This window comes from Hipposideros armiger, unplaced genomic scaffold, assembly GCF_001890085.2.
Source record: "Hipposideros armiger isolate ML-2016 unplaced genomic scaffold, ASM189008v1 scaffold_1154, whole genome shotgun sequence".
NCBI lineage: Eukaryota > Metazoa > Chordata > Mammalia > Chiroptera > Hipposideridae > Hipposideros > Hipposideros armiger.
This window is the reverse complement of record NW_017732504.1, coordinates 432268-455178: the sequence shown is the minus strand read 5'-3', so window position 1 is coordinate 455178 and position 22911 is coordinate 432268. Positions and strand designations below refer to the sequence as shown.

Here is a 22911-nt window from a genome sequence, read left to right as displayed (position 1 = left end):
TTATGAATAAAGTCCATTATAAAGAGTAAATAAATAAGCCACAGAATGGGAGAAGATATTTATAAAATATTTATCTGTCAAAGATCTAGTATCTGAAATATAAAGATCTTTTTAAAATCATTAATAAAAAAGCTAAATAAACCAAGAGAAAAGGAACTATTAAATAAATGAAAAATATGTTGTATAATAAAGAATTTGGTCTTTGTTCCAGGTTCCTAGAACAGAGTTTCTAAAATGCTTGGACTTTCCCAAGTGATAGACGTGTCTTTGTTATTGGATCTCACCTGAATTTATGCTAATAAGGTGATTCATGGTACACCTGGAGGTAATTTCAGCACTGGGGCTGCTAGAAAGACTGAGCCAGCCCAATCTCCAGGAGAGGGGAGTGGAGCTAGAAATTGATTTAAATGATTAATCAATCATGCCCACATAATGAAAGCCCATTAAAAACTCTGGACACTGGAAGCTCAAGGGAGCTTCCTGCTTGGTGAGTACATTGATGCGCCAGAAAAGTAACACACACTGATTCCACAGGGAAAGGACACAGAAGCTCTGAGTTCCTTCTAGACCTTGCTCTATGTGTGTTTTCATTTGGCTATTCCTGACTTGTTTATAATAAAACTTTAATGATAAGTATAGTGGTTTCCTGCATACTATAAGTCATTCTAGTAAATTTATTATTATTATTATTATTAGTTTAAATTTTATTGGGGAACAGTGTGTTTTTTCAGGATCCATCAGCTCCAAGTCAAGTAGTTATTTCAATCTAGTTGTGGAGGGTGCATCGCAGTGGCCCATGTGGGGATTGAACCGGCAACGTTGGTGTTATGAGCACTGTGCTCTAACCAACTGAGCTAACCGGACACCCCTCCAGTAAATTATTAAACCTTGTGGGGAGGGCAGTCATGAGAACTCCTTCTTCCCAACCAGATTTGTAGCCAGTTGGTCTGAAGCAGGGGCAAATAAACTTAGTGAGCTAACACCTATGAAGCTTGACACTAACTCTGGGTGGCTAGTGTCAAATTGAACTGCAGTACACCAGCTGGAGTTGAAACAGAATAACTTCCCATGTGCATGCATTAAAGACTTAATAGTGTTAAGATGGCAATACTCCACAAAGCCATCTACAGATTCAATGCAATCACTATCAAAATTTCAATGGCCTTTTTAGAGAAATTGAAAGCCAATCCTCAAATTCATATGAAGAGAGCTCCTGACACCAAAACAACATTGAAAAAGAAAAACAAAGTGGAAGACTCATCTCCTGATTTCAAAACTTACTATAAAAAAATTACAGTAATCAAAACAGTATGACACTGGCATAAAGATATACAGACCAATGGAAAAGAGAACCAAGAAATAAACCCAGACATCTTTGGTCAAATTTTTTTTTTTTAAGATTTTATTGGGAAATTGGGTGAGGGGAACAGCGCTGGGGAATCAGGGGAAGGGAAAAAGACAAGTTGCTGTCCTTTTGTTCTTCAGTCTAGTTGTGGAGGACGTTGCTTCACTGGCCTGTGTTGGTATTATCATTCCGCTCTTCCCAGATGAGGCAGATCGGTTGCCGGCCTCTGGACGGCTGCTCACAGCGACTCTTGGCAGCTCACACCGGCTGCCGGCCACTCACGCTGGCTGCCGGCCACTCACGGTAGCTTATGGCATCCCGCTGCAGCCTACGCTGTCACGGGTGACTCATGGCAGCCCAGCTCCAGGTCGAGCTGTTGTTCACCATCTTAGCTGTAGAGAGCAGTGTCACTGGCCCTCATGTGGGATCCGAACTGGGGCCCTGCTGCTCAGAGCTGGCATCCCAAGCCAGCTCTTAACCAATGAGCCACTCGGCCAGCCCACCAATTGATTTTTGACAAGGACGACAATGAGGAAAGAAATGTCTCTTCAACAAGTGGTGCTGGGATAACTGGATAAACACATGCAAAAGAATGAAGTAGAGGGCCAACCAAGTGGCACACTTGGTTACAGCACGAGCTCTGAACAACAAGGTTGCCAGTTTGATTCCCACATGGGCCAGTGAGCTGTGCCCAAGCTGAGCTGCCGCTGAGCTGGCAATGGGCGGCCGGATGACTCAACTGGTGAGAGCGCATGCCCTTAACAACAAGGTTGCCGGTTCGACTCCAGCATGGGATAGTTGGCTGTGCCCACCCACAACTAAGATTGAACACAGCACCTTGAGCTAAACAGCTTCGAGTTGCCAACTGGTGGCCGGATGGCTCAGTGTGCAACAAGGTTACTGGTTTGACTCCCGCATGGGATGGTGGACTGTGCCTCACCCTGCAACTAGATTGAAAGCGGGGGCTAGACTGAGAGCTGAGCTTTCTCCCTCCACAACTAAGATTGAAAGACAACAACTTGACTTGGAGTTGATCGGTCCTGGAAAAACACAATGTTCCCCTTCCTCAATTCCCCAACACTGTTCCCCTCCCCAATTCCCCAATAGAAAAATCTTAAAAAAAAAAAAAAAGAGCTAAACTATAAAACTCAAGAAAACATAGGGATTTTTAAATCTTCATGACCTTGGAATTGGCAAAGCATCCTTTGATTTGACATTGAAAGTACAGGTAACAAAAAAAAAATAGATATATTGGGTTGTCGGAAAAGTCATGACATTTTTTTCCAATGTTTTTCTTTGTAAAAATGCATCATGACTTTCCCGATACCCAATATTTTAATTCATCAAAGTTAAAAGTTTTGTGCTTCAAATGAGTACAAGATGTTTTTATGGAGAAATGAAAAAAGTTTTGAAATTAGAGAGACTTGGTTGCAAAACATTGTGAATACAGGTTAAATATCACTGAATTCACACTAAATACCACTGAATTATACACGTTAAAATGGTTAATTGTATGTTATGTGAATTTCACCTAAATAAAAATAAATTGAAGAAAAGAGAGAAAAGAAGTCAAAGGAAACTCAAAGATATTCAGTTTCATTATTAATCAAGATATTTTAAATTAAAACCACAATGAGGTATCATCATACATGCATCAGACAGATAAAAAGTGTGACAATTCCAAATGTTGGCAAAGATTTGTAGCAGCAGGCAAACATACACTGTTCGAAGTAGAAACTCAAACAACTACTTTGAAAGATTTTGGTATTAACTAGGTTAATATGCATATTCCCTAGGACTCAGAAATTCCACTCCTAGAAAAGATACGTTAGAATGTTCATAGCAATGGTTTTTATTAAGAGCAAAAAGATGGAAACCCCAACATCCACAAGAATATATATTGAGTAAACTGTGATATAGTCATACAGTTTATGAAATGAAAAAGGTGAAAATAAACAAGATATGTCTAAACTGTTTAATATTAATTTTAAAAACAATAAACAAAAGCTAACAAAAGAGCACATACAGTATGATTTAATTTACATAAGCTTTTAAAGCAGGCAAAATTACAAAATATTCTTTAGGGTGTCATACAAAAAAAATTTCTATAACAGCAGACAAATTACTTTTACAAAAATCTGTTTAATGGTTACACTTCAGTGGGGAGTGCAGGCAGAGGGCTTTGAGGTAATAGCAATGTATTTTTTAAACTGCATGATGGTTATATGGGCATTATTATTTAACCTAGAATATATTTTATACATGCCTGAATGTACAAAATATTTTTTTAACACTTCAAATTTTAACAAAGAAATAGAACATTCCTCAATTTATCTGATGAAATTAATGTAGCCATGATACCAAATAAGAGGACTACATGAGAGAGAATAATTTCAGGCTAATCTAATTTATAAACACAGATATAAAAATTGGAAACAAAATTCTATCAAACTGAATACAATAAGTAATAAAAAAGAAAACATTATGACTAAGTTGATTTTATTCAAGGAATATAATATTTCACTAACATTAGAAAATCTATTAATATAATTAACTATGTTAACAGATTAAAGAAAAACAATTATCTCTAATTGACAGAGAATAACAATTTGATAAAATTTCACATCCAATCATTAAGAAGAAAAAATTTTTTAACAACCTGTGAGTAGAAGAAAATTTCCTCATACTAAGTAGTAGTACCTATGAAATATAGAAAAGAACATACCAAATGATGAAATAGTAAGTGTGTGTCCTTAAAAGTTGTGGCAAGTAAAATATATAAGCACTGGAAAGCAAGGAATAAAACTGATATTTGCAGTTTTTATGATTGCCTATAAGGAAAAAATCCAAGAGATTTTTTAACAGATTGTTAAATTTGCTGAGAGGTCTCACAGAATTCTCAGAAATAAACCAGAAAACAAAAGCCATCTGCCATTTCTACATACCAGCAAAATTAGAAAAATAAATTTTATTTATAAATAGCAAATGCAAAGTACTTAGAAATGTATGTGTGGATAAAATTATAAAGATATTCAACACTTAAATAAACGGAAATGCCGTTTTTTATTAAAAGGAAGCATCAATTTTATAAAGATATCAATTCTCCTCAGAGTGATCTATATATTTAATGCAATTGTAATCAAATTCACAAGTTTTTCATGGGCCTTGACAAGATGATTCTTTAATTTATACAGAAGACTACGGGAACAAAACACTTCTTAAAAATAAGCTGGAGGGACTCTATCATATGTCAATATATTATAAAACAATAGTTATTAATTGATTGTGGCACTGACACAGGGATATAAAAAATAGATCTATGGCACAGAAGACAGAGAGGAATATACTCTCACACATGTGGAAATTTATGATCTGACAATCCTGGCACTGCAACAGTGAAAAAAAGATGGACTCTTCAAGAAAAAGATGCTAAGGGGCTGGTTGCATGGCGTGTTGGTTAAGAGCTGGCTTGGGACGCGAGCTCTGAGCAGCAGGGACCCGGTTCGGACCCCACATGAGGGCCAGTCACTCTGCGCCCTCTACAGCTAAGATGGTGAACAACAGCTCGACCTGGAACTGAGCTGCTGTGAGTTGCCAGCGATGGCATGGGCTGCAGTGGGCTGTTATAAGCTACCGTGAGTGGCCAGCAGCCAGCATGAGCTGCTGTGAGATGCCGTGAGCGGCCGTCCAATGGCCTGCGACCGATATGCCTCAGCCAGGAAGAGCGCAATGATCATAATACCGACATGAGCCAGTGATGCCACGTTCTCCACAACTAGACAGAAGAACAAAAGGACAGCAACTTGTCTGTTCCCTTCCCCGATTCCCCAACACTGTTCTCCTTCTCCAATTCCCCAATTTAAAAAAATAAAAAGAAAAAGGTGCTAAAATAATCAAATATCCATTAAAAAATTATATCTACATCACATCATATATAAGTTAAAATTAACTTTAAAATTCTTAGAAGACTATACGCTAGTTATCAATTTATTGCCTCTAAGCTCCAAATTCACTCTTTATTGCCTACTCTGTGAAAGTGGATCTGGGCTACTTAAATATTTTTTCCTTTGCCAGCACAATGTTGAGATTTGTCATAGAGGATGTTAGCCATTACAGGAGGAAGTATTCCCCTCTGATTCTGGTGTGCTTGCCTGACAGGCTTCTCTAGCACCCAGGTCCACCTCCTGCAGTTTCCCCAGTGCCAAGCTCCTGCAACTTGGGTGACTTCACCAGTCTCCCCCAGTGCAAGCAGCTTCTCCAGCTCCTGGCTCTTAAGATGGCCAGCAGCATCCAACAGCCAGCAACTTCCTCTGGCAGTTTTGTAGCAGACTTCTGGTAAGAGCCCTCACTCTACCCTAGAGATCAGATTTCTAGCAAATTCCAAAGGGGAGATTTCCAGCAAGTTCCACTGGTGCAGCACCTGGCAAGGACAGGACCTTGATGAGGCAAGCAAGGCTCCTAGGACACAAAAGCTGAGCACTCACTCTCAGGTGCCAACCATGCATTTGTATGACTCTGAGAATGACTGTCCCCTAAAGAATGAGGCACCTTGGGTGCAAAATTTGAGGCACTCACTCTCACAGCTCTGAAAGTGTACAGTAGACACCAGTGAGTACTACCTTGAGTTTTGCACCCTGGGCACCATACTTGCTTCATCTTAGTCCCAGCTCTATTCCACAGCAACTACTCTTATTCAGTGAGCCACAACTACATCCTCTGCAACAAGGCCTAGCTCTCAGCCCTGGGCTTCCTTGGATGTTCTTTCTCAAATATTACTAGTGGCTGCTTTTATATCTGCTATTCCTATGGTCTTCAGCAGGGGTTGGCAAACTGTGGCTCGCGAGCCACATGCAGCTCTTTGGGTACGTTCCGTCTCAAAAGTTTGCCGACCCCTAAAAGAGCCAATCCTGTCCCTCACAACAATTTAAAAATTATTCGAGTACCATAAATATATTTTTATAAATAAGGAAAATTTAAAGTAATATTATAAATGAAACTATCATAGTTTTATTTTCATTTTCAATTTTACTTCAGAGCCACATGTACATACCCAAACAGCTGCATGTGGCTCGCGAGCCGCAGTTTGCCGACCCCTGGCAGCTCTTCCATCTCAAAAGTTTGCCGACCTCTGGTCTTTAGCATTCTCTTTACTTCTTCCTAGCCAATTCTTACGCCAATCCCAGTTAGTAATTCTTTATATTGAACTTTCCCAGTTCAAATTACTGTGTGTTTTCTGTCTTTTGATTGGATCCTGACTGCAACAGAATTGGTATCTGAAGTGGTCCCAGGAGATAAGATGGGATTTCAGAATTAGTTTGATCATGCCTTTTAGCCATACATTAAATCTTTGTTGCACTGAGCTGTTCTATTCTTTTCCAAATACTTATTAATCCTTTGGGATTGACTACAGTGCAGAGCTCCTTGCCAACAGAATTTGGGATGCTAAAAATCCATGGCATGCAGTGGGATCACAGTCAAGCTATGGTTGATTGTGATGTAATGCCAACTAAAGTGCATGCATTGGGAGCTAAGGAGTTGCTCTACTTAACGATTATGGCAGTAATGAACACTTATAAGGACTGTAATGTGGGATGGATTCATGTATACTCACTCAAGTGCTTACAAAGAGAAATTGACAAGACCAGGTCTGTTAACTTTCATCTCAAGTCACAGTTTTGAGAACCAGAGCACATTCATGAAAATCCTAAAAGAATCTCCATTTCTTGAAGTGATAGGGCTGATATTGCTGAAAAATCAAACACAAAATTGTGCAGGTTGTTGACTTACGATAACAGTTGAATTCAGTCTTGCCATGTTTTTCATGTGAAAGTTACTGGGCTGGTTGGTAAAGAATATCTTTAAATATAGAATTAGTTGGGACCCAGATGAAAATGACAATCTTGAACCCCCAGGTCATTTTGGGCCTCTCTTATCAGTGGAAGTAATTTACAATCCACTGTCTGCAAGACTAGCATCTCTTCTAGATTACAGAAGACTAAAAAGAGACATGATAACTAAATTTAGTGTGTGATCCTAGACTGTACCCTGGACAGTGCATGGGGGAGAGAGGGTTCTGCTAAAATGAACATTACTGGGAGTGAAAATTTTTGAATATGGAATTTTAGATAACAGTATTTCATAATTGTTAAAATTTCTTATTTTCACAATTGTACTGTGATTATATAAGAGAATACTCTTGTTATTAGAAAATAACACAGTGAAGCATTTAAGGGCTAAGGGGCAAATGTCTACAACTTATTCTAAAATATGTGTATTGTGTATGTGGAGTGCAAGTGCACACGCACATACAGAGAGGCAGAGAACACCTGAAAGTGCATGTAGGAATGATAATGCAAAGGGGGTGAAAATGTAAGCAATTGATGAATCTCAGTAAAGAGTACACAAGAATACTTTATACTATTCTTGTACCTTTTATGCAAGTTTGAAATTTAATAAAAACTTAAAAGTTACCTAAAACAAAACTAGACATATTGCTAAATAATTGTCATGTTAATATGAAACTAAATAAAAATATAAAATACCTAGAAATGAAGTGAAAGGAAAGTTTTATATAGAGAGACAGGAAAATTACTCCCCCCCCAAAAATTTAATAACATTAAGACTTGAGAGTTAAAAGAAATGAAAGAACTCTACAAGAACTGACTCCATCAGGGCCAGCTGGGTGGCGCGTTGATTAAGAGCTGGCTTGAGATGCCAGCTCTGAGCAGCAGGGCCTCGGTTTGGATCCCACATGTGGGTCATAATGCTGCGCCCTCTATAGCTAAGATGGTGAACAACAGCTTGACCTGGAGCTGGGCTGCCGTGAGTCGCCAGTGATGGCATAGGCTGCACTAGGCTGCCGTAAAGCTACCATGAGTGGCCAGCAGCTGGCGTGAGCTGCCAAGAGCCACCATGAGTGGCCAACCAGTGGCTGGCGACTGATCTGCCTCACCCAGGAAGAGCACAATGATAATACCAACATGGGCCAGTGAAGCGACGTCCTCCACAACTAGACTGAAGAACAAAAGGACAGCAACTTGTCTGTTCCCCTTCCCTGATTCCTCAACACTGTTTCCCTCCCCCAATTCCCCAATAAAATCTTAAAAGAAAAAAACTGACTCCATCAATAATGTGTATATCAAAAGGAGAAAATAGTGAGAAGGAAACAGACAGCCTATTCAAACAAACATCCAATGAGAACCTGACAAATCTATGGAAAGAACTGAATCGTCAAATCCAAAAAGCCAACAGAATACCTAATTATCTCAATCCTAAAAGGCCTTCTCCAAGGCCCATTATATTAAAAATTAATGACAAAAAGAATTCTTAAGGCAGCTAAAGAAAAGAAGACAATAACCTATAAAGGAAATCCCATTAGATTTTGCAGTAAAAATTAAACAAGCTAGGTGGGAGTGGAATATTCAAACGATTGAAAAAGAGAAACTACCACCCAAAAATAATACATACAGCAAAGTTATCCTTTAGATATGAAGGAGAAATAAAGACCTTTCCAGACATACAGAAGCTGAGGGGATTTTCCACAAGGCCTGCATTACATGAAATACTGAATGAGGTTATTCTACCTGAAACAAAAAGACAAAAGCATACATAACTATGAGTAAGATGACTAACAGACAGAAGCAGGAAATTGGACCTTATTCAGAATAGGGAACCATACACTTGAATGCAACATAAAGGTTATAAAGGTTATAGGAGGTAAAAACAGAGAGAGAGAGAGAGAGAGAGAGAGAGAGAGAGAGAGAGAGAGAGAGAGAGAGAGAGGAGGAGGAGAGGGGAGACAATAGCTATTGCAATTTTAAAAAGGACTCACAGCACAAATAGGGATAATTTACGACAACAAAAACATTAAAGGGGAGGGAATAAAGGTCTGAACTGGCAAACGGGAATCGAGATAAGATGCATGAAGAAGAAAAAGAACTACTGTAAATATAAAACTTTCTTTTACATAAATGTAATGGGAACCACACACACACAAAAAAATCCAGAACTGAGAAACATAACATAAAAAAAGAGAAAACAGAGGAAAAAATCATAGAATACCACAAAACTAAAATAACAGACAGAAACACAAAGGCAAAGAAACAATGGAGACACCGAGCTACCAGAAAACAAAAGATAAATGGCTTTAGGAAAGCCTTATATATCAATAATCACCCTAAATGTAAATGGACTGAAATCACCAATACAAAGGACACAGAGCAGCAGATTGGATCAAAAAGATTAATAAAACTGACAAACCCCTAGCTATACTCACCAAGGAAAAACGAGAAAAGACATAAATAAACAAAATCAGTAATGAAAGAGAAGTTATGACAGATACCACAGAAATGCAAAGGATCATGCAAGAATGCTATGAAGGACTATATGCTACCAAATTCAATAACGTAGAAGAAATGGACAAGTTCTTAGAAATATATAACCTTCCTGGACTGAATAATGAAGAACTGAAAAATCTAAATAGACCAATCAACAGTAAAGAAATTGAAACAATCATCCAAAACCTCCCCAAAAACAAAAACCCAGGACCAGATGGCTTCACTAGTGAATTCTACCAAACATTTGAAGATAATTTAATACCTGTCCTCATCAAAACCTTCCAAAAAAAAACTGAAGCAGAGGCAATACTTCCTAACTCATTTTATGAGGCCAACATTACCCTGATACCAAAACTGCTAAGAATAATACACAGAAAAGAAAACTACAGACCAATATCTCTGATGAATACAGATGCAAAAATCCTAAACAAAATACTAGCAAATTGAATACAACATTAAAATAAAAATATTATACATCACAATCAAGGGGAACAAGGATGGTTCAGCATATGCAAATAGATAAATGTGATACACCACATAAACAAAATAAAGGATGATATCAACAGATGCAGAAAATCATTTGACAAGCTACAGCATCCATTTATGATTAAGACACTTAAATGGGTATAGAAGGAAAGTACCTTAACATAATGAAGGCCATATATGACAAACCATCAGCTAATATCAGACTTGATGGTGAAATACTGAATGCTTTCCCTCTACGATCAGCAACAAGACAAGGGTGTCCTCTTTCATCACTGTTATTCAACATAGTATTGGAAATCATAGCCATAGCAATTAGGCAAGAGAAAGAAATAAAAGGCATCCAAATTGGGAATGAAGAAGTCAAATTGTCAATTTTTGCAGATGATATGATTCTTTACATAGAAAACCCTAAAGACTACACCAAAAGAAGTACTGAAAACAATAAAAAAAACACAGTAAAATTGCAGGATACAAAATCAATATGCAAAAATCTATTGCGTTTCTATACACTCACAATGAAGTCTTAGAAAAATAAACAAATAATAATTCTTTTTGCAATTACAACGAAAAATAAAATACTTAGGAAAGAACTTAACAAAGGATGTGAAGGACCTATACAATGAAAATTACAAGACACTATTAAAAGAAATTGAAGAAGGCAAAAGGAAAAGGAAATATCTTCCATATTTATGGATTGGAAAAGTCAGCATAGTTAAAATGGCCGTATTACCCAAAGCAATATACAGATTTAATGCAATACCCATCAAAACCCCAATGGCATTTTTTAAAGAACTAGAACAAAAAAAATCATCAGGGCCTGCCGAGTGGCGCGATGGTTAAGAACTGGCTTGGGACACCAGGGGGCCCCGGTTCGGATCCCACATATGAGGGCCAGTGACACTGCCCTCTACCGCAGGGGTGTCAAACTCAATTAAAACACGGGCCATTTGGTGCAACAGGCAAGATTGACGCAGGCCACATCACATTTACAAATTTTGTTAAATTTATATTCTGAAGTGAGGATTCAGGAATATGGATAGGATAATTACAACACTATATACTTGCTTTTATTTAAACATTTATTTTATTTAATGTATTTATAAAACTAAAATTATTCTTTTTTACCCGACTGCTCTTTTTAACCTTTTCGCTATTGGGATCTATTTACATTACGTGACACTGAGAGTGGCAGACATATCGCTTCCAAACGTCACCAGAACTGAGTCAGCACGTTTATACACATCCACGGGCCCCCAGGAAAGGCATTGGGCCACGTGTATACTTGTCTTCAGTAGTTAAAGGGTTAATGAGGGAATTGTGTGTACGGTATTGCCTTGATCTCCCCTAAGCGCTATTTTCTTCATAACTATTTTTTCTATTTTCATTTTATTTCAGAGCATCGCGGGCCACAAAAAATTACCTCAAGGGCCGCATGCGGCCCGCGGGCCGCCAGTTTGACACCCCTGCTCTACAGCTAAGATGCTGAACAACAGTTCAACCGGGAGCTGAGCTGCCATGAGTCGCCTGTGACGGCATAGGCTGCAACCCCTGTGGCAGTGGGTTGCCATGGGCTACTGTATGTAGCCAGCAACCAGCGTGAGTGGCCAGCAGCCGCAGTGAGCAGCTGTCCAAAAGCCGGTGACTGATCTGCCTCACCCAGGAGGAGCGCAATGATGGTGCCAACTTGGGCCAGTGAAGCAACGTCCTCCACAACTAGACTGAAGAACAAAAGGACAGCAACTTGTCTGTTCCCCTTCCCCCAATTCCCCAGCACTGTTCGCATTCCCCCAATTCCCCAATTAAAAAACAAACAAACTCATCAGATTTGTACGGAATCACAAAAGACCCTGAATAGCAAAAGCAGTCCTGTGAAAAAAGAACATGTCCAGAGGTATCATATTCCCTGACTTCACATTACACTACAAAGAACAATAATCAATATAGCATGATATTGGTAGAAAAATAGATACACAGACCAGTGGAACAGAATTGAGAACCCAGAAATAAATCCATATATATATGGGCAAATAATTTTCAATAAAGGAGCCAAAAGCAAACAAGGAGAAAAGAAATCCTCTTTGATAAATGGTCTTGAGAAAATTGGAAATCTACACGCAAAAGAATGAAACTAGACTGTTATCTGTCACCATATACCAAAATTAACTCAAAATGGATCAAAGACCTAAATATAAGACCTGAAGCAATAAATTGCATAGAAGGGGCCAGCCAACTGGCACGTTGGTTAAGAACTGGCTTGGGATGCCCACTCTGAGCAGCAGGGCCCCAGTTCGGATCCCACATGAGGGTCAGTGACACTGTGCCTTCTACAGCTAAGATGGTGAACAACAGCTCGACCTGGAGCTGAGCTGCCGTGAGTCTCCAGCGACAGCGTAGGCTGCAGCCCCTGCTGCAGTGGGCTGCCATAAGCTACCGTGTGTGGCTGGCAGCCAGCGTGAGCAGCCTGCAGCTGGTGTGAGCTGCCAAGAGCTGCCGTGAGTGGCCGTCCAGAGGCCAGCAAATGATCTGCCTCACCCGGAAAGAGCGCAATGATAATACCAACTTGGGCCAGTGAAGCAATGTCCTCCACAACTAGACTGAAGAACAAAAGGACAGCAACTTCTCTGTTCCCCTTCCCCCGATTCCCCAACGCTGTTCCCTTCACCCAATTCCCCAATAAAATCTTTCAATCAATCAATCAATCAATCAATCAATCAATTGCATAGAAGAAAACATAAGTACTAAACTTATGGACCTTGGTCTTATAGAGGATTTTATGAATTTGACCTCAAAGGCATGGAAGTAAATGCAAAAATAAATGAATGGGACTATTTCAAACTAAAAAGTTTCTGTACAGCAAAAGAAACCATCAACCAAAGAGTCAACCAACTGAATGGGGGAAGATATTTGCAAACAACATCTCCAAAAGAGCTAATATCCAAAATATATAAAGAACTCGTACAAGAACATAAAAAAAAATAATCCAATTAAAAACTGATCAAAGGACCTGAAAAGACACTTCTCCCAAGACAAACAAGCAGACAGCAGATATATGAAAAAATGCTCAAATTCACTAGCTATTAGGGAAATGCAAATCAAAACCACAATGAGATATCACCTCATATCTGTTAGAATAGCTATTATCAACAAGACAAGTAATAAGTGCTGGAAAGGTTGTGGGGGAAAAGGAACCCTCATACACTGCTGATGGGAATATAAACTGGTACAGCCACTATGGTAAACAGTATGGAGGTTCCTAAAAAAATTAAGAATAGACTTACCATATGACTAGCAATCCCTCTTCTAGGTATCTACCCCCAAAATTTGAAAACATTTATCCATAAAGATGTATGTACCCCTATGTTTACTGCAGCATTATTCATGGTGGCCAAGACATGGAAACAACTGAAGCATCCCTTCAATACACAATTGATTGGATAAAAAAAGATGTGGTACAAATATACAATGGAATATTACTCAGCCATCAGAAAAGATGAAATACTGCCATTTGCAACAACATGGATGGATCTTGAGATTATCATGTTAAGCAAAATAAGTCAGAAAAAGTTGAGGACCATATGATTTCATGAATATACAGGGTAAAAAACTGAAAGCAACAAACGAAAAAGACTAACAAAAACTCATAGACACAAACAACAGTTTAGTGGTTACCAGAGGGAAAGGGAGGAGGGGAGGAGGTAGAAAAGGGTTAAAAGGGGGTTAAATACATAGTGATGGAAGGAGATTTGACTTTGGGTGGTGAACAAATGATGTAATATGCAGATGACGTATTATAGAATTGTACACATAAAGCCTACATAATTTTATGTCACTCCAATAAGTTTAATTAAAAATTTACACAGCATTTTTAGAAAACAGTTTGGCATTGTCTAATAAAATTGAAGATGTACAAACCCTAGCCCTCAGCAATTTAATCACAATGTTAGTATAGATACTGAAAAATCACAAGCACATGTATACCAAAATATGTTAGCTAATAATTGGAAGCAAGTCAATTGTCCATGAAGAGTAGAATAAGTAGTAAATTGTGATACTATCATACAATGAGGTAGTACATATACAGCAAAGGAAAAAAATTAACTGTAGTTATAGGAAACATGAAGCTCACAAACATTTTTTTTATGAAAATACACAAAAGAATGTCTATTCATACAAAGATTTAAAAAAACTAAAATTAAACTTAGATGGTTTTGGAATTCGTACATAGGTATTAAGTTCTAATGAAAGGCAAAGAAATGATCACAGTGGTTATCACCAGAGGAGCACAACTGTTTGTGATTGTGGAGGGGTACATCAGGGGCTTCTTTAGAGATGGCTATATTCTATTTAACCTGGTTATTCCTTATATGGGTCTTTACAACTATTTGTTAAACTGCACAAATGCGTATTATATGTCATTTCTGTATCTAATTTGAAAGAAAAAAATAAGCGATAGACAAATAAATATGCATCTCTAAAAATGTTTCAAATACTACACTATGTGGGAAAATACTTAAATATAATTTATGTGAAAATGTAGGCTATAATAAGGTAAATACTGAATGAATTCAATTTTTTAATCATATTTTATATTTTTACATAAAACATACTGGGAAGAAAATATCAAAATGTGAGGTTAACACTGGCTTAATAGCCAGGAATTTAAATTTTCTTCATTGAGGGTTGCTGTACTTTTGAAATTATTTAAAATAATCATGTTTTACTTGTATAATCAGAAAGAAAGAGTCTGTTTTTTTTTAAAAAAAAAGACAGCACAAAGAAAAATTAAACCACTTGACAAATTAGTAAGAAAAAATCAGGTTTGGAGCCAATCACGTTTTCTCAGAGGGGAAATTCTAGGGATCAGGTCTTAATGGGCAAGAATTTTCAAAAGGAGGAAAGAAAGTCATGTCCTGGCAAAGCAAAAGGGGATTTCAGGAAAAAGGGGGAAACGACAAGCTACCTTGCAGGTGCCTTGTGGATGTTCAAGTCATTCTTTATTCCACTCTGGAAGCCTCTATGCAAGCAGAGCAGAGCTGGAGAAGGAGAAAGGCGTCAGGAAACAGCAGGCTCTCCTGGGAGCCCAGTCAACCTCTCGCCCACCACTTACAAATGTAGGTCAAACAAAACTAGGGCGTCCTGCTCAATACCAGCATTACAGACAGGAGGAGGGTCACTGCAGTTCTAGGCAGAATCTGTTCCTGAGCTTACAGAAGTCTCCAGGGAACAGAACGCTGGAGTCACAAAGGCACAAAGGCGCCCCATACCTACAGTGCCATAGGGACGTCCCATACCTACAGTGCTGTAGGGACACATCACACAAACTTACACCACGGGGACACAGGCACCCCAAACCTAAACATAATGGGCCTCATAAGGAGACACAAACATAGACACCACGGGGACAGGCACAGTCACAACCGCAAAGTCATAGGAACCCCCACACACTCACATTCCCTGTGCCACACACATCATGGGGACACAGTGACAATAAATTCACACGCACCCTTACCAGCTTCTCACAATACACACACACACACACACGCTCACCTTACAGGGAAACAGTCACAAATCTCATAGTTAAGGCATCCCAACACCTCCATCGATGGTTCAGCAAATATCATAAACACACACACACACACACACACACACACACACACACACACAAGGCTTATACCGTTTCACAAAAGCGGTCAAGGAACCCCACACTCGCAAACAATGCCACACCCCGTCTCACAGTTAAATCCCGACCACACAAGCACAATCATAACAGCAAATCAAGCCCTCCTTCCCCGCCTTCAAAGTTTCGTACACGGTCACTCAGATACCGAGACAGTCACAATCAGACACGTACACGCCTCATAATCTCCCTTTCTCACCTGCTTCCCCCTCACATCCCGCACGGGCCGATGGTTTCAGACACACCCTGCCCCAAACCGGGACACCTCACCTACGCCTCCTCTGGTCTGGTCAGCACCGCACCACCGCAGCTGGACCCAGTTAAACGGCGGAGCTCCCACAGCGCCCTGGGGCCGTTTGCCCTAATCCGCCAGAAGATTCCGCCCACTCCTGAAAAGAAGGTCTAGTTCTCGCGAGAAGGAATACTGGGCCTAGAGGCCTCTGGGAAATGTAGTCCAAAAAGCCACAGGCTGCTAAAAGCTGTCTCCAGCTCATTCTGTTTCCCTGGGGCATGGAGCCTGGACCTGGCTAAAACTGCATTCTTCAGCTGAGCGGCGCACCAGGGGCTTCGGGAGTCTCAGCTGATAAGGTTCCTTTGAGCCCCAGTTTTGACTAAGCCTCATCCTTGACCTGCTGACTAGTTCAGCAAGAATCCCCCAACTCTTTATACTTAACCAAGTTCCTCTTAACAATTTTCCATCCACTGACTCCCTTACCCTGCTCATTGGCTATAAATCCCCAGCTACTGTTACATACCAAGTTGAGTTCAATCTCTCTTCCCTGTTGCAATAGTTTTAATAAAGCCTTTCTTATTAACTTGTCCATGTAATTTTTCTCTGACACAACCCAGCCTTAGAGTGCGGCTGTCTCGGGCTTTGGCCGCTCACCCTGCAACATACTGGGCCCCATGGCCTCCAGGGAAATGTAGCCCAGGACTTCATCAGGGGCCAAAATGGACCCAGCCAAGGCAAGCTGCAATCTCTAGGCACAGAGGCGTGGCCCGGCTGCGGGTAAGTGCTCCGGAGGTTGGTCTAAATTCTGCTTTGCCCTGAGAGCAGGCAGATGCTCTTGAGGCAGGCTGCTGCAGAGTGTGTCAGGGAGCCAGAAGAACGAATCAGAATGTGGAACCTGAGCGTCTGGGACCAAACCAGCTCGGGAAGTTTGAAGGGCAGGAATCTGCAAGCTCAGTCATGTATGTGAGAATGGGCAAAGAAGGGTCCCAGTGTGTGAGGCCATGATGAGATTGCATGTTTGGGGGGTAGTTGAATGAAAGAGAAACTGCGAGCACTTAAAATTGATGAACGTGAGAGAGGTGGGATCAAGATTATGTGTGACTTTGTGAGGATGGACGGTCATATTGTGGGCGCGTGTGATTGGAGTAATTGTGTGGGTGTAAGTGGTGGGGCAGGATTGTGTATGGATCTGTGTGTATGTATATGAGTATGTGTGTGATCATATAAATATGTGTGAATGCATGGGTGGCTGAGATTGTAGCAGAATCTGAATACTCTAAGCCTCATTTTTTCTTCAAATTGTGATAATATATCTTCCTTATAGCATTCTTATATAAACTCTTAAGATTCCAAACATTTGTTCTGAAATAGAATACCAAATCAATATGACTTTTAAACAGGGTGTATTTTGTTACAGGGGTGCCTATTTTGGGTTATGTCCACAACCTTCCCCCTCCTCTGGCATTTTCTCTTTTCTGTTTTTTGGGAGACATTGGTGGGGTAAACATTTAGAGATGTGATTGTTCGATTAAAAGATATTCAGAGGAAGCTGCTAGCTTAGAAATCATTGCTGCTTTCTGCAGGTTTTTTTCATGATTGTTTTTAAAGGAATTATCTCATTGACTTAAAAAATTTAAATAAAGTTATAGTGAAAAAAGATTCCCCAATACTGTTCCCTTCCCCAATTCTCCAATAAAATCTTTAAAAAAAAAAGCAAGGGAAAATATCCTGTATTGGGTAGCTGTCAGCAACAGTTTGGTGTGGTGTGTTATATATAATCTCATGGCATGAAATTCAAAGCCAGAGCTTTTGTGGAAGAGGAAGGGAGAAAAACCTGAATGTAAGAAGAGCAAGGGGACACCTGCCCACTTCCAGACCCAGTGGCAGGAGGTTGTAGGAGCGAAAATACATGGAGAGGGCTGCAGAGTCCTTATGGAGAGCCAGGTTTCTGTTAGACCCAGTGGTGAAGGGGGTGATAAAGGAAATAGTTGAAGATAAAAGGGGAGTTTGTTATTAATGCATTATGAATTCCAGAGGGCATACTGGAAAGTGTCAAGAGTTGGGACGGATGAGTACAGTGTCTTAAAGAGATGACCAAGGAGTCTAGGGCTTCTTATGATGGACATAAACATGAATACAGGGGAGATTGATGCTTTTCTGTTTGGATTCAAGACAGTGTTGGAGAAGTAGTGTTGGGTAGTAAGAGGTGGATTTCTAAGTATTCCTCAGAAAAAGGGATGGAGGCTTTCAGGGTGGTTGGAGTAAGCAGAATAATGCCCTCAGCAAAGATATCCAGGTCCTAATCCCCAGAACCTGTGAATATGTTACTTCACAATGCAAAAGGGTCTTTGCAAATGGAATTAACTTAATGACCTTGAAATAAGGAGATGACTCTAGGTTATCCAGTTGGGTACAATCTAATCATCTGGATCCTTAGAGGTAGTAAAACTTTCCCAGCTGAGTATAGGGTCAGAGGGAGATGTGATCACAGAAAAATGGTCAGAGAGATGCAAAGTTGCTGGCTAGATAGGAAAGGGGCCTTGAGCGAAGGAATGTCTGTGGCCTCTGGAAGCTGAACACCTTAAGTGAGAACTATGTCAGTCTTTTAACTAACTGTAAGGTAATAAATTTGTATTGTTTTAAGCCACTACATTTATGATAATTTGTTATTCAGTGGTAGAAAACTAATATAGTGGTGTAGTCTCCACAGCCTCAGAGCTGTGGAGGGGTTTTGAGCCCTGTGACACAAGGGGAACTCAATCCCTAGTGATAAAGTTGAGGACTTAAGCTAAAGCACAGAAGAGGTCTAACAATTCAGCTTGTGAACTTGCCACCATGTGCTTACATTGGCAGCACTAAACAAATAGCTCGGTAAGGTTTCATAACTTTGGAATATCAGTGTCTCACAGCCATGTTGGTGTTGACGTGTGGCAGTGTCTTACTGAGTGGCATTCATTATTGTTGTTGCGTGTTTCTGTGTGCCATCGTGAGAAAGTCTGAGCTTGAATTAGAGCAACGAACAAACATTAAATTTCTTGTTAAACTTGGCAAGAGTGGAAGTGAAATCAGGGACATGTTAGTCCAAGTTTATGGGGATAATCCCATGAAAAAAACAGCAGTGTACAAATGGATTAGACATTTTTCTGAGGGAACAGAACATGTCACTGATGAAGAGCAGTCAGGGAGGCCAGTGACGAGCAGAACTGATGAAAACATTGCAAAAATTCATCGAATTGTGTGTTAAAATCGTCGACTGTGAGAAACATAGCAGACCAAGTAAACATTGATGGAGAGATAGGAAAATCTTGGCCGGCCAAGTGGCACATTGGTTAGGAGTTGCCAGCTCTGAGCAGCAGGGCTGCTGGTTCAGATCCCACATGAGGGCCAGTGACGCTGCACCCTCTTCAGCTAAGATGTTGAACAACAGCTTGACCTGGAGCTGGGCTGCCGTGAGTCAATGTAGGCTGCAGTGGGGCTGGCCAGCAGCTGGCGTGTGCTTTCATGAGCTGCCGTGAGCCACCGTGAGTGGCTGTCCAATGGCCAGCAAGCAACTGCCTCACCCAGGAACAGCGCAATGATAATACCAACATGGGACAGTGAAGCAACGTCCTCCACAACTAGACTGAAGAACAAAAGGACAGCAACTTGTCTGTTTCCCTTCCCCCAATTCCCCAATAAAATCTTAAAAAAAAATCTTAACTGAAAATCTTGGCATGAGAAAGGTGTGTGCAAAACTGGTCCTGAAGGAGTCCACCAATGAACAAAAGCATAAGAGAGTCAAAGTTTGCCAAGACCTTTAGGAGAGGCAAGACTGTTTTGGACCATGTTATTATTGGTGATGAAACATGGGTGTACCAACACAACCCTGAAACAAAGTGTCAAAGTACACAATAGAAGTCAGCCAATTCTCCATGGCCAAAAAAGTTCTGTCAGTCCAAGTCAAGAGTCAAAATGTGTTGCTAACCTTTTTTGATATCAGAGGAATTATTCACTATGAATTTGTACCAACTGAACAGTTAACCAAGTTTACTATTTGGAAGTGCTGAAAAGACTGAGTGACAAAGTTAGACAAAAATGATCTGAACTTTTCGCCATCAATTCATAGCCCTTGCATCAAGACAATTCACCAGCTCACATGGCACTGTCTGTGAGGGAGTTTTTAGCCAGGAAACAAATAACTGTATTGGAACACCCTCCCTAATCACCTGATCTGGCCCCCAATGACTTATTTCTGTACCTGAAGATAAAGGAAATATTGAAAGTAAGACATTTTGATGACATTCAGGACATCAAGGTTAATACAATGACAGCTCTGATGGCCATTCCAGAAAAAGTTCCAAAATTGCTATGAAGGGTGGAGTAGGCCTGGAGTCAGTGCATAGCTTCCCAAGGAGAGTACTTTGAAGGTGACCTTGGCGATATTCAGCAATGAGGTATGTAGCACTTTTTCTAGGATGAGTTTGCGAGCTTAATTGTCAGACCTCATAAGGCAATGGAACAGAACAGAGGATAAAGAAATAGCTCCCCCTCCACACACACACACAATTATGGCCAATGGATTTTTGACAAAGATGCAAAAGCAATACAATGGAGGATGGACAGTCTTTTCAATAAATGGTGCTGGAGTAATTGGATATCTATAGTGAAAATAATCTCTACCCAAACTTCACACCATATGCAAAATTTAACTCAAAATGGATAATAGATTTAAATATAAACTGTAGAAGCATAAAAACTTTTAGAAGATAACATAGGATAATATATTTCTGACCTAATTCTTCATTGTGACATGAAATCACACCTGACACCAAAGGCATGATCATAAAAGGAAAAATGATAAATTGGACTTCATCAAAATTTAAAACTTCTGTTGTGCTAAATCCCCGTTAAATGGATGAAAAGACAAACTACAGATTGGGATAAAATATTTGCATACCGAGCAGAAATCCAACAAAGCCAGATAATCCAACAAAGGACTCAATATCTAGACTATATAAAGCACCTAAAACTCAACAGTTAAAAAAAAACAAACAATATATTTAGAAAATAGACAAAAGGCATAAAAAGATCTTTCACCAAAGAGGGTTATAGATGGGAAATAAGTACATGAAATAGTATTCAATATCACTAGCCATTGATAACAAAGCAAAATTAAGATCACAATGAGAAACCACTACATGCCTAGTAGAAATGTTAAACTAAAAATAGCAACAATACCATGAATTCTGGCAAGGATGTGAAGACACTGGATCTCTCATTGTATGAGAATTTAGGACAAAGGCCTGCCTGGGGTCATATGATTGGATTCATGGCTTAGGTATGCACTTTCTGGAAGATTGGCTACCCTCCAGGGATGTAAGGAACAGGATGTGGAGCTCGCCCAAGGTCTTCGAGACTGGGCTGAGCTCCAAGGACTAGTCCTAATCAGTGCCACGGGCTAGCCCTGGCTCCTGGCCAGATCCGGGGCTGGTCCCTTGTATTACTTATGCATATGCCATTTGGCTCTAAGCCACCTTCGTTAGAAAACTCTTAAGAAGCCCCAGGAGGCGGGGATGAGCAGCAGCCCATCCTCAACAGATTCCACTGTGTCATTACTCTGAGAAATGCCCGTGATGCTCAGATTCCGGTGCTGAACTGCCCGTGATGCTCAGATTCCGGTGCTGAACTGCCGGTGATGCTCAGATTCCGGTGCTGAACTGCCCGTGATGCTCAGATTCCGGTGCTGAACTGCCCGAGATTCTCAGATTCTGGTGCTGAACTGCCTGTGATGTTCAGATTCCGGTGCTGAACTGCCAGTGATGCTTTGATTCCAGGGCTGAATTGGATAAAGGGGCCCTGGTGGTATGATGTAACTATTTTTCTATTTCCCTTGCAACTATTTACTTTTTATTTCCCTTAGCTCTTTCCCTGTTAACAATAAACCTCTTATCTACCCCAAGTGGCTTGTGGTGGTGTGTCTTGCATATCGAATCCCAAAATAGAACTCAGTCTGTGCACAGCTATCGATATAGGTTAATTATTGATACACTCATACATTCCTGGTAGGAATGTAAAATGTTACAGACACTCTGGAAAATAGTTTGGCAATTCTTTAAAAAATAAACATCAAGTTACCATTATAACTCAACAATTGCACTCCCCAGCATTTTATCCCAGAGAAATAAAAGATTTTGTCCACACAAAACTGTGCATGATTGTTCATAGCAGCTTTATTTAGTAGCCAAAAATGAAAACAACCAAAATGTTTCTCCATACCATGTAATATTATTCAGTATTAACGGGATAAATTGTTGATATATGTTTATGTATCAAGTTAGATAGATCTCAAGAACATTATGCTGAGTTCTGGAAACCAATCTCAAAGGTCACATACTATCTGATTCAATTTATATAACATCCTTGATACGACAAAATTAGATGTGAAACAGAGTACTGGTTTCCAGGGATTAGGGGTGGTGGGGGAGGAATGCAGGTGTGATTATAAAGGGGCGGCATGAGAGAGATCTTTGTTGGTGGAATAGTTCTGCTTTGATTGCAGTGGTGATTACATTAATCTATGTTTTGATAATTCTGTATTTTGATATTGTACTATAATTATTTAAGGTATACAACCATTGGTAGAAACTGGGTGAAGTGTACAAAGGGCTTCTGTGTGCTATCTTGGTAACACCCTATGTATCTATAATTATTTCAAAATAAAAGTTAAAAAAAAACTCAATAAATGAGCTGAAAAGTAGAATGCACAAAACTGAATTGCGAATTAGGAAGCCAGATTAAATTGCTATACAGCCTAGGGCCGGCTGAGTGGCACGTTAGTTAAGAGCTGGCTTGGGAC

The 22911-nt window shown here is 39.9% G+C and overlaps 1 protein-coding gene across 4 annotated transcripts in view; it reads right to left on the bottom strand.

Moving 5' to 3' along the window:
• The window catches only part of LOC109376573 (zinc finger protein 345), a 142806-nt gene that overhangs the window by 8099 nt on the left and 111796 nt on the right, over positions 1 to 22911 (bottom strand). Inside the window, exons 1-2 of one of the 4 annotated variants that reach the window (XM_019632576.1) lie at positions 16115 to 16221; positions 15128 to 15200 (exon numbers count right to left, since the gene is read on the bottom strand). The exons of 2 other annotated variants lie outside the window; for them this stretch is intronic. The gene's annotated coding sequence lies outside the window, so the exon portion shown is untranslated. Of the gene's footprint in view, positions 1 to 15127; positions 15201 to 16043; positions 16084 to 16114; positions 16222 to 22911 lie in introns of those variants that run through there. One more of the 4 variants, XM_019632577.1, reaches the window with a different exon arrangement.